Genomic DNA, 12,113 nt, shown 5'->3' with positions numbered 1-12,113 from the left:
TGTATGTACATAAAATAAAGCTTAATTTATAAGGTTCCTACTCTATAACTTATTCAACTACAGTTCTACATATACTCCAATGTTAGCAGCAGATTTCTCTAACCGCCATCGGACATCTGCCTCTGAGCCTTGCAACATCTGTGCTGGAATGTTTGTTACCACTTCCCGCACACTGTTCTCGAGAGTTACATAAGGTCCACCTCTGCCTATCCATATGTTTCAAAACGCATTTTTAGCCATCTTCTAACATCGTAGTTCATTTTTGTCTAATTGTATACAGCTGACATAAAATTGGTTATTGCCTTATCAAACACTATAGACTTTCCACTAACGTTCCACAGTACAGCAGAAGTGACGATATGTCGATATTAACACACCTAATTTGTTACTTTCAATAATTTAAACTGAAGAATGAATTAATATATGATTAAGCCTAGATTTATATGTTTTTAGCTCTTTTAATTTGTGTCTCAATTGAACATTACTACAACTCTAATACTTCTAAAATATATATATATATGACCACAACCTAGAGAAAATCTATTCAAATACGATTTAATTTTATTTAATTAGTTGTTTTTGTTGAATAACTCTAAAAACTGTATGATTTTCTAATGTAAAACTATTGTAAACGGTAGTGAAATATGTTTTAATTTATTTTTTCATTCAGAGTACAACGAGATATGATCATTTTTATTATTTAACAAATTAATGCTGAAATAATAACATAATATTAATAAACTTTTGACACTTTTAAACTTTTATTTTTCGTACGATGTACATTTCGGAATCATTGATTCCATCTTCAGGTACAAAATAAGGTTAGTTACAATTTGTCATGTGTTTTTTACTAAAATTTTTTGTATTTAATTTCATAGATCATTCATTGTATATTGTTTATTATCGATCTTTGTCATTTAGACACTTTTGTAAATTTCATAACAAAGATTTTCTAACAAAAAATTTATTATTCGATAGACTTTTAAACAATATACAATGAATGATCTCACATGAAATTAAATACAACAAATTTAGCCACCAAGGTAGTAAAAAACACATGACAAATTGATTTTAATTATTTATTTTAACTTAACCTTATTTTGTACCTGAAGATGGAATCAATGATTCCGAAATGTACATCGTACGAAAAATAAAAGTTTAAAAGTGTCAAAAGTTTATTAATATTATGTTATTATTATAAAAACACTTTCAGAGGCTACATCTCTAACATTAATGCTGAAAATATGAAATTACGATAGAGCTTTACATGCTGATGAATGAAAGCATGCGAGAATTGCAGTCTATCCATTACAATCAGTATAAAACCGTGGAAATGCACTGATGCAGACACAAGGTCTATTTTTCGCTCGATGTTTATTGGTTTTGAATGGAATCAACACTTCATTAGGGATTTTCATCGAGTAATAATCCTTGAAAATCATTCATGGCGATATAATAGTGAAATATTTCAGTTCAGTAACGGAAAATTTAAACTGGATTTGATTACTTATGTAAAGTGAGTTTTAGTAGTAACGAAATAAAGATATGTTTCCGTTAGTTAACTATATTTCATGCTTTAAAATTAAATTACTGATGGAAATTTTAATTCATTATAATGTGTTTGTTCATGTTGACATGGAGGATTTCCTTTTAAAAAACCTTTTAAGGAATGCAAAAACGAAATCGAAGGAACGAATGTTAAGAGTAGTCTCTACTACACTCACAAAGCCTCATTGTCGCCTTCAACTGTAATGACTGTTCATTACACTATTATTTTACTCAGTTGCATAAAGTACTAAAACCACATAATAAAACCAATTTTTGTAAAGAATAATAAGAGGGAAACTGGTAAAGAAGGGAAATATTTCTGAATAGATTTATCCCAAAAACACCGAATGGTTTGTCTAGAATTTGGAATAAAGTTTGAAATGCGGAATGTTTAGTAATTATACTTAAAAGTTTTTTAGGAGCCACAGTCCCCACACGCTTTTCATGCAACTCCGTTGATGTCTAGAGAGTTACTGCAAGAGTGATGTACATAAACATAGTAATCATCTAAAGAGTAAATATTATCGAATGCAGAAAATGTTCAGATGATATGTGAACAAACAACAAAGGAACTTTCATAACGTATAAATTTTCCAATACAGTTAGCAAGCATCAGGCCCTAGTCTCGACTTTACGGCACTTGCGCTAAAGTTGGAAGTGGTTGTCGTTTACTGTCTTTTTACGATCGTCTCTTGCGAACTGAGCTCTTTGTTTTATGTCATTCAATTCCAAAAATGTTTATCGGCGTGGATTTTCAAGACCTATTGTGAGAATTGAGCCATTGCCATATATGAACAGACCAATATGTTGCAATAGGTAACGTTTAAAGATTCTCTGGTTATCCAAAATCTTATCTGTAGTAGATAAGATTTTCTTTGAATACTAAACTTTCAACAATATGCTTGTATTTGTCTTTAACATATTTGTATGGACTTTAAAATATTACCAACCTTAAGGATGACCAGGAGCGACACATCATTAAGCCCAAAGTTCGAGATAATGATGTTCTGTTCTCTTAGGACAAGAAACAGAAATTGCACTTGATCCTAAAAGGACCTTTGCGCTGCTTCCGGAGTCCTTTTGGGTCCTTTTGAGATCCATGAGGAAGGAGTTTGAGCATTCATCTCAGTCATGTCTCCTTGGAAGAAGAGTACGTCTCCAGTTAAAGCGGGCAGAAGTTGGTACGCCCTAATGTCTAGGCTAGCAATATCCTATAAAACCTAGGGAGCCCCAATAACCCCAACAGTCATCTCTCACATTAGACTAAATCTAGGATCTACAAGAAATCCCCATCTTTAAATTCAAATCTCTACCCTGTTCAATTACTATGTCAATGCCTTTTTTCATCTCTAGCATAATGATTATAAGTTTAATTTTGAAATAAATTATAAATGATAACCCAAAACGTAAGGCGTCTAATAAAATTTTAGTTGACCTATATTGCTACCTGTCGAAAGCCTTACTCTTGAATTTGTCTTTTCACTAAAAGATCACGAATGGCCAATATTTTATGTGCATAAATGGGAAGAAAAACAGCAGAGCTTTTTAGGCATTTTAGGTTTCAGCTCTTGGTCTACGAACCATAGTAATATCACATCTCGAATGGCCTTTTCTTGCCTTAATTATGGCAAACTTTCAATTGTATCGATAGTAACAGAAATATATTAGTATGAGACCTCAATATAGATCATCTAGTTTTACCTAATAATTATAATCAACTTTTTGGTCCGATGTATCGCTTTAGATTAACGCACAACAACTACTAAAGTGGCAAATCATGGAGAAATCCAAGAAACCGCTTAAACCCCAACACTTCTTCAGTTTTTATTTAACATAGATAAAATGGAGTTATTATTGGAGTGTTGATATTTTCTCATACTCTAATTTTCAGCCCAACTTAAATTTGAATATTTTCCTACTTCTCCGCTCACGAAAAAAAAACATTGAAAATTTTGAACCCTTCTGAAAAGCAATATCGTACAAGAAATACGAATAAAGCTATCGTATTTGCAATTTAAGGGACAACTAAACCTTTAGACAGTTCTTAAATTCTGTCCGGATGAATCTAGAGAGGTAAAACATTTTCTGTTTATTACATCAGACTATATTAAATGGAATATTCATTTTAACAATGTTTCCAAACTAATATCATTAGTGATATTTGGCCTGAGTCTTGCATCGAAAAAGAGTCTCCGCTTGGCTATCTCAGTCGAAAAGGTATAAATTTAAGGAACTTTTCAATGACTCGTTTGTCAGGATTTATTAGCCAGGATCTGGTTGACAGCGGTGGAGATACGTTTGAGCTAAACGACTTTTTAACTTTCCAAAATTAACCAAAGAACCATCAATTATTGTGTATAATTTGTAAAACTTCACTTCTATCTTCAAACGATTGACAAAAACAAGTTTATAGACATATATAGTCGTCTCTTTCAAATTAGCAAGATCGAAAGAGTTGTATAGTATCTAAAAAACAAGTTTTAAAACAATTTTAAATCTAGAACAACTGTTATATGCCATATAGACGAATAAGTTTACTACTCATCTTTAAAAATAATACTTAAACTTAGCTATTTTGCTATTATCAAAACTATTAGTTCTGATTAAAAATCGATTGTTCTAAATAAATATAGTAGCATCTTAAACTGATAGTAATTAGTTTTAAGTACGTGTCTTCTAGTGGAATTTTTACTTCAACCTGGAGGACAGCACGCAAAAATGGAACTAAAGAGAGAACACAGTTCGGATAAATAAGTAACACTATTTGTGAGCGCACACAGACTGTACACATACCGAGTATAGGATGGTACGGCTTGTAAAGGTGAGGGAACTCAGAATTCTATTGCCTCTAAATGTATACTGACAACTGTAATGTACTTGCCTCAACCCTACTGTGTATGGATATCCAAGGAATCGTTTAAACCCCAACATTTCTTCAGTTTTTATTTAACGTAGATAAAATGAAGTTATTATTGGAGTGTTTATTTTTAAATTAAACAATAAAAACCAATAAGGCAGAAGCTACTAAAGCGTAGGAAGTTAGTTGGTAAACAAAATGTTATTGTATCACACTTGTTTATCCCAAAGGCGCTTTAAATAAATAAACAAAGAAGTTACATTACTATACAAAAACTTCTTTAGTTACCCTAACATAAAAATGTTTTATTTATATTGAAATAAGTCGAGTTATTGATTCACTAAGTTTAGTTTTCAATTAAATATTAAATTCAGTATTAACATTGAAGTGCAATTGCAAAATTTGTGTTAATAGATCGAACAAAGTTCTTAATTAATGCTAAGTTTGGTAATGTTTATTTAATAAGAAATATACGCGATAAAAGACTTTATCAGTAAGTACATTGATTATTCTTTGTTCCCCTTTTTTTAACTGAGAGTATTTAAAAAAATAACACATGTAAACACAAAAAACTGACATTAATATTATTGAGTATTAGTTATATTAAAACTCCCATGAGATATTGAAAAATATGAAAGTACGTAAGAAGGAACGTAAGTTTAAAAATTTATAATTTAGTAAAAAAATATTGGTTTTAAATCCACGTACAATCAAATTGAAGAATTAATACCCACAGTAGCACTGTCTACAGAAAGAGGAAGTAATAAAAGTCACTTAGCGATCTTCCCCTGAGTTTACTCGTGGTGCAGCGGATGTGGCAAAGTTACGTCGGGACTAACACATGTTTCCTTCTTGCTTCTTTCTTCCTTCTTTTGTGTTTCTTAGTTTCTCTTGCTTATTATATTAAATGAATTTTCCAGTTCATTATTATAAAGACAGTAAGAGGAATTTTTAAATAACACATTAACGTAATTAAAATGTTCACTTACAATCATAGAACCCGACTTTATGTAAGAACACTTAGGTTCCACTGGTAAAATTGAGTAGATTTACCAATTTTCATGGTAAATTTTATTGTTCTGCTTACTATAAGAAATCCGATGTTTCAGTATAGTCGTCCCATACCAAGTAACGTCGCCTTACTAACTTTTCAATATTTTATTCAAATAAACCAAGTATGTGCAGGTTATAATGGACACTTCCATTATAAAAATATTTGAAGTATAATTGTAAATATTTAAATTATAAATCAATAACATTACAACATTCAATTTTGAAAATCTGTAGGAACAACTTTTGTGCTACAATTTAATTCCAATCTTAAATTTCTTATTTCATACATTATTTATATTCACTTACCACTTTTACATAGATAATTTTGTTATTTTGTTGTAGCTAACCAAAAGAAACAGTTATTTTTTGCATTGATATAAAATACTTTCAACATAGTATATCAATAAGTAATTTATTTTTTAAATAAGAGCATTATTAAAAAAGAAAATAATTTTCCTGTATGATAAATAAAATAAACTATGTGTGCTTTTGCAACGAGATGTTGATTTGACGTTGAATACTTTATAACATAACAGATGGATGACCCATCTTTTTCAAAAACTTCTTATTAACATTGGAGTTTAGCGAATTTCTACAAGGGCACAGATATAGAGGAATCAATAAAGGTTCAGGATCATCACAACCTGGTGTGCATAATTTGCCCTTACCTTGTGAAAAGTCTTTGCAGGTTTTGTTACTGACACTCATCCGGATACTAAGGGGTTCAAAAGGATCAAGTAAATTTGATTTTAAAATGAATCACTCACCTGAGATATCAAAATATTTCGGAATCCTCAATGTAACTCTTTAGTAACAGCATCGTCTGAAAGTAAGATTTAATGGAAGATCTTATCATTTACTTCAACGGAACGGATAGAAAGTTAGCAGTAATCGGTTATTTACACAAGTAGAAACGCCACGTGACGCAAAAACAATCATACAGAAGGGAAAGTTTTACACTCTCTCGGCGCACAGAAGAGAAACTGCATCAATCTACTGAGTGATAGTCTTAAATGTTGTTCAACCAACAATGTGTTTGTACTTGCACCATCATTAAGCTCGTACTTGTCTGTTTATAAATCACGTTTTCATGCAAAAAGTAAGTACAATTTTCTCAAAATATCTTACGATATGATTCACATCTTTTCATTGAGTTGTATTTCAAAACTAGCAATGTTTGAATAATAAAGGTCTACACACCAAGTCACCAAAACTTTAATTATATATGTATTTATTCTGCTATTTTCTCGTTACCATCATGGTTACCCGTAAGACTCATTTAAAAATCACTAAAAGTACAAAAGTAACGCTCAGCCAAATCCCATGGAGTGACATGCACCATCATCGAAGTTAGTGTTGCTTATATAGAAATTATACTTCATGCAAAACTTCAAATCCAGAGTTCTGTTTGTTTTCGAGATATCGTGTAGACAGAAATTAATTTTTTTCAAGGAAAATATCGCTAACGCTCAGCCAAAAAAATGTGAAAGTTTGTGTGTATACTACAAAAATGAAGCTCTTATAAATACATCGATCAGTTAGTTTCTATACAAAGTCGGAGATTTGATTTTCAAGATATAATGCGGGGAGACAGACAGACACAAATAAAATTTGATGAATTTCGATAAGCCGATAATCGATAAGCGTTCACTTTTTCTTATATACTTTAAGTTTGACGTTGAGGATTTTTAAGGATTGTGTTTTAATAATCATTGCGTTAATAACGTTTTTTTCCTTAAATTATCATAGTTTTTCACAATTTAATACGCAGTAACACGTGTATTTCACTTTATCTAGCTCTCACGTTTAAAGTATATCTCACCAATTACTCATCACTACTCCCTACACTAACTCCTTTCCATCAGTATGCAAGCCACGCCACCGGTCCTGTATATTACGGCGCGAGTGAGTCCGCATAACTCATGTAGATTTATCAGGCGAACTTTGCTGTAAATGTGCGAGGGAATTGTGACATATTAATACAAGGTAGGAGTACACTACACCTCGTGTTGTGTGAGGCTTCACTGAGGCTGCATTCAAAATTTCTTATCCGTGACTCATTTAATTCTTGAGATTCAGTTATACAGACAAACAATCTTACAGAAAAGAATTTGACACAAAATTACGTTCAGTTAAATTATATTGTTGGACCTCAATACAAGTTTCAATACAAGTTTTTTATTATTATATTCTATGTACAAATTAAGTTTAGTATGAAATGTAGTTGTTACTTACATTAGAGATCTGACCGAAATGTCTCTGAGTAAATGTTGTAGTAGTCAAGTTTTTTATATTTTTGAATATTTTCTTGTTTGTTTTGTTGTTTTTCAAACAACTATAATTATATAAGAATTTAAATCAATTTTATAACAATATTTAATTAAAACCATCACACACACACACACACACACACACACACACACACACACACACACACACACACACACACACACACACACACACACACACACACACACACACACATCACACAATAAAAAGGAATTACGAAAACGACTGAGAGAAATTTCTTCTGACGAAGGAACAAATAACGAGGAAAACAATCTATGACGTCATTGATTGGCTTAGTTGGCACCAAGCTTTGCCTTTGACAAATAGGAACGGACCTGCTGTAATGAAACTCGTGTTGCGTCATAGTTTACTCAAGAAAGCTCAATCGATCATAAGTACATGCTTATGCACGATGTTCTGAACCTATGTAAAGCCTGTCAGATGCGTATTCTGCGTATAAAAAAATACTTACATCACATATCACACATAATTATATTTCCACACTTAAACCGTAATCATTAAATTACATAAAGCTGTATGCCAGTAGTAAATAAATTTACAGAAACAATATACAAAAAAATTTAGAAAAACAAAAATTTTTAATCAAAAAATGTATTCAGTTATAACAAAACCGTCATAGCAGCACATTTTTCATTTTAGTTTCCAACTCTTTGACAAAGCCAGAGCTATGACGCCTGACACAAGCAAGCCAATTAACTGTGGCGTAATTAGTTTATTTGTTCGATTAATTAATTGCGTTCTTGCTTGTAACATCTGTTTTCTGGGCTGACATATTTTTGAAGCATTTTTAAAACTCTAGCACACCACGTTTTTTATAGCAACGCTGCTTTTATTTGTTTAAAAGGTACTGTACACCCTAGACAGACCAATTACCCCTAAACTGGCTTCTTCGCTTCGTCAAAGATAAAATATAGGACATCCAATGGGGGATATGTCATTAATAAAATCGATCTAGCCAAGTATCGATTTTCAATCGATTTTTAATTTTAAAAATGTAGTTTAAATTTAAAATCTGTAGCTCAATTTGTTCTCGAAATCGCCCGAGATATTGGTTTCACTATCACGTAGCCATGAGGCTCATGGAGAGACGTGTATCATTAAGGAAACCTGATTTGCTGGACATTTGCTATCGTTCAGTGAGACAAGAAATCAATTACACTACGTTTCGAGATCTGCAATCTCATCTCTTCCCCATGTGGATAACGATAACGGATGACTACAATCTTGGTTTATTTATTTATTTGTGCTTTCTACATCGTCCACCATTATACGCTTATTGCAACAAAAAAATTCAAGTGCTTTATAGGAAAAAAAGGCCGTAAAAAATAGCATTTCAAAATGTTAAAAATTAAATATAAAAAAGATTTAAATCATAGTTAGTGTGATCGCAGTTGACTAAACCGAATTTTGCGTTGTTCAACAATAAAATAACACCTATAAAAACCAATAATAATATAAAAAAGGGCAATATTGTACAGATTTAAAAATTATACTGACAACTTACAGTAATAATATAAAAGAGATTGAAAAAATATTCAACATAATGGTATAAGTTTTCTAACTAAAAACTTGGGTAACACGCAATTTGCCGAAATCACAAACCACAAAAACATACTATATACAACTCAAAACATATTAGTCTAATAAATAACAATGTAGCAATTTATCAAAACACAGTCTATAGTGTATTTTACAATAACAGTCTATGATAATAATTATTATTAAAACTGTGCAATAATACATAGACATGAAAGAGATATATGTAATAGTGAAAATAATAAATATTAAACATAAACTAAAAGCTTTTGTGTCAACTTCATCCACGCTATCAAAAACATATACACTTAATAAAAACACTAATTATTATAACTGAGCTAAAGAATATGTGCCACAGTACATCTGCACTGAACGGCCAACCACATACAACTGATCAGATATCAATATTAAATGGCGATTGTCACGACATAAAAATATGGTGACAAATCAGGAAAAAGGGTTTGGCTTTTGTATTATTGTTGTTCATTCTAGATAAACTTATCGAAACTATACTTTGGTTTATTTAAAAATATCCAATCAGTTTTATTGTTTGGATTTCTTTGTTAGTTCATATTTAGGTTGACTGATCGGTTGGTACACTAACTTAATTGTAAAACCTTAATTAATTTTCTTGTTAATAAATGAGCAATTTAAGAAATAGATCACTCTTTGGTTTTCTTTTTTTTTCTTTTTTTGTTTATCTCCTTCTTGTGTTCTTTTTATTATTTTACACTAACGTTCAAGGGTATTTTTACCTTACCTATTTATTCTCTGTAACCACTAAATTTTATACTTAGAAAACAGTTTTTGGAATTCAGTGTAAATTGTATTTGTTTTGATTTTACGAGCCTTTGTCGAACAGTTTATAAGTATTTACTGTCATATATTGTTGTCAGTTTTTAATGTTGATTTTTTCATGTTGCCATTATTTTGGTATCGTTTTCAAAGTTTATTAAACATTATATAATGCTTATACAACATTGTAGTACTTAACATTGATCAACTATATTCTAGAAACTTTGCAGGCATGACCATTTCCGTTATTTATTTTATTTGTCATCGGTAGATATCCATTTTTTTAAAATCACATGCGAACGGTACAAACATCTCAAGATAGTTTTACTATAAGAGAATAGTAAAATAAGCTATAACTACAGCAAGGATGTAATAAATTAATATGCAGCTTTACGTATACTAGGTTAAGTCATAAAACAATTTAGTATGATAAAAATATCAATTTTAATAAAATAGAGATGAGTAACGACAAATATTCAAGAATATTTTTAAATTAATAATAAAAATGAATAAATATATAACAATAACTAGTTGATGAATCATAATAAATATAGGATAACAATAAAAGTAATAAAAACCAACTTATTAATAATCAATCATGTGTAAAAAACTAAATTTTATTGTATAATTAATATTAAAAGAATATAATATTTTAATTTAGGTCAGTAACATTAATAGTGACGAGTAAATAAGTGGGGTACTCAATAAGAAAACTGAGACAAGACAGCTAGAGCAGATTATTACGATGCTACTTCTCCTGAATGACAATAAGGGTTCGTGGGAAATAAAAAATATTTTTGATAGCCTACATCTTTACCTCCTTTACGGTGTGGTCTCGCCAGGCCCGTAGTTATATGAGTAATTTGTGAGTCGTTATACATCAAGGTAGTCGTAGCCCAGACCTTTGGACCTTTGCCTTTGGAAATTCAAGGTTCATTGTAGTCATAATGGAAAATTAGGTATAACCGTTCATAAATAAGCAAGAGTGTTGTGTGTTTAAAATGCGGGTCTAATGTTACATTTCCTACCTCCTTTGTTTGAAGGTTATTTTTGACGATGGAAGGATTGTGAAGGAAACAGGATTTTTCCGGACATTTGCCATCGTTCAGTGAAACAAGAAATCAGTAACACTACGTTCAGTCGTAGTCCTCTGGTCAGTCGTAGGTGGTTAGTAGACGAGCGAAAACGTATTGTGACCTGTATTCCGTAGTTAAGTTTTAATGATTAGTGTTTTGTATAGTTTTTTATTAAGTGCATGTTTATAGAGTTAGTGAAGTTGACAAACAACATGTAGGTTGTGATTCCTGACTTAGGCGTGCCACAACGCTTTGGTAAGATTTGTTTATTTTAACCTAGTTTGTAATTATGTATTAGGTTAGTTCTTTAGCTGAAGAAGAGATCAGATTGCAGATCTCGAAACGTAGTGTTACTGATTTCTTGTTTCACTGAACGATGGCAAATGTCCGGAAAAATCCTGTTTCCTTCATTTCCTACCTACTTTTTTAATTACGACAAATAAAAAAAAGTCAAATCCGATCATTCTGGCAAATAAGGGATTTGCATAAACGTAAATTTTATCTCTATACGGTCTTACTTACACATTAATGATTTTTTTTTGTGTTTTGCGATATTTTGTATTAGGGATTGAGGGTACCTTTCTCAAACAGAGCCCGAATTATCTCTCTTATTTTTTTTCTTTTATTCGTATCTATCTTATCATAATCTCTGCTCTGTCAAGTAAGGAGTAAACCACTCCATTTTGTAAGAATTTTAATGGTTCGATATAGAGTTTAAATACTATCTTGTGCGTGTTTTCTATCAAAAGTCCGAAGTCATAAAGACAACTCCCAATATTATATCTGTAAATTAGGTCCTCATACGTGTATTAACTCCTGCAGTATTAATATCCTTAAAGTATTAGTATTAAAAAAACAATACCTTAAACTAGTCAGCTAGTTTTTAAATTGAAATGTTTCTCTCTTTATGTAATGCTATTTCTTATATATAGGCAGCG

Source organism: Homalodisca vitripennis, chromosome 2 (genome assembly GCF_021130785.1).
Source record: "Homalodisca vitripennis isolate AUS2020 chromosome 2, UT_GWSS_2.1, whole genome shotgun sequence".
Lineage (NCBI taxonomy): Eukaryota > Metazoa > Arthropoda > Insecta > Hemiptera > Cicadellidae > Homalodisca > Homalodisca vitripennis.
This window is presented reverse-complemented; position numbering follows the sequence as displayed.